Source organism: Symphalangus syndactylus, chromosome X, assembly GCF_028878055.3.
Source record: "Symphalangus syndactylus isolate Jambi chromosome X, NHGRI_mSymSyn1-v2.1_pri, whole genome shotgun sequence".
NCBI classification, from domain to species: Eukaryota; Metazoa; Chordata; class Mammalia; order Primates; family Hylobatidae; genus Symphalangus; species Symphalangus syndactylus.
The window spans coordinates 62,618,551-62,620,074 of NC_072447.2; the positions used below are offsets into that span (position 1 = coordinate 62,618,551).

At 44.4% G+C, this 1,524-nt stretch overlaps 1 non-coding gene across 1 annotated transcript; it reads right to left on the reverse strand.

The window, feature by feature from the left end:
- Nucleotides 1–212: 212 nt before the first annotated feature.
- Nucleotides 213–316, reverse strand: LOC129476542 (U6 spliceosomal RNA). The gene has a single exon (XR_008654978.1). It is a non-coding gene; the product is annotated as a U6 spliceosomal RNA (small nuclear RNA).
- Between the last annotated feature and the right edge of the window lie 1,208 nt (nt 317–1,524).

Below are 1,524 nucleotides of genomic sequence, written 5' to 3' on the forward strand. Positions count from 1 at the left end.
GCCCAGCCTTTTTCTAAAACTGAGTTTGCTTGGGTCGATCGAGGTTTATGAAAGCTCTGTCACCAGTCAGCGTCTCGAAATGGGATTGGCAGAATCCCTGCTATTGAGTAGCTGGAGAGCTACACGCTAATCCTAGCTCTGCCCTTCCTGTCTGAGTGATCTTTGTCAGTCATTTAAAACCCACTCCGTCCTCAATTTTTGTTGTTGTTTACTTTTTTATAGAACGCTTCACGTATTTGCGTGTCATCCTTTTGCATAGTGCCATGCTAATCTCTGTATCGTTCTAATTTTAGTATATGTGGTGCGAAGTGAGCACCCATCCTCAATTTCTATTCTATAAATTGGCAATGATAATTCCAATCCGAGAATCAGAGATTAATGCTTGTGAAGGGCCTGGTGTTGTGCCCAGCACATAGGAAGTGTTCAATAAAGTAGTCTGCATGGTGGTGCAGTGGAAGGCTTTGGAGCCAGAAAGACCTCAGTTCCAGGCACAGATGGACCATTACCAACTGTATGACCTTGAGCAAGTCATTGTGTCGCTTTTGAGATTACCCATGTGTAAAACAGGAATGATAATGCCTGCCCAGACTACCTCAGGGAATGGTTATGGGGTTCAGATGAGCTGATGAACCAAGAAGGTATTTGGAGTTCACTTCCAGTCTTAGGAGACAAACCATACAACAGGTTGACTGAAAGAGACCATGGGAAAGCTGTTTTGAGTATAGCCTTTCCTCCCTTCAGATACTAACCCTAGTTGAAATTCTTCCCTGAAAGGTGTAAGTAATAAATGGGCTCTAAGTAGTGTTTTCTGCTCATGAGACTTAATGGGAGGGGACTTTCACGTTTACCGGGCCTGTTGTGTTCAGGGCTCTGTGCCAAATGCCTATGCACATTATCACATTGAATCTTCTCATGATCATCTCACTCCAGCCCCATATATTTCACTCACTACACATCTAAAACTGAACTCATTATAGCAATCATGGCTACCCTTCACCAAGTACTTACTATGTACCTAGCACTGAGTGCTAACAGCTTTGATGTTCCTTTTACCAGGGAATAGCACTCCCATCCAGCCGTTGTCCAAGCCAGAAACTGGGAGTCAACCTTGACTGCTCCCTCTTCCTCAACTCCCAGATGCCTGTCAATCCCAAGTCCTGCCAATTCTGCCTCCCAAATCTCTAGACTCTCCAATTCTACTGCCACTACTCTGATCCAAGCCACTGTCCCCTACCACCTGGACTATTATAAAAGCCTCCTCCCTAATTTTCTTCCTTCCAGGACTGTTTCTCTATATCCACTCTCCACAGCCAGAATTATCATTCTGAAAACACAAACTTCATCATGACTTTTCTGTTTAAAAGTCTTTAGAGGTCCCCACTATCTTTAGGATGAAGTTCAAAATTCGCGTCATAGCTTCAAAGCTTTTTGTTATCTAGCCTACCTCTCCATCCTTCCTCTCCTCACAGCCTCACTATCCTCCCCAGCTGGACTGAACTACTTTCAGTTCCCCAAAGGCCTGAG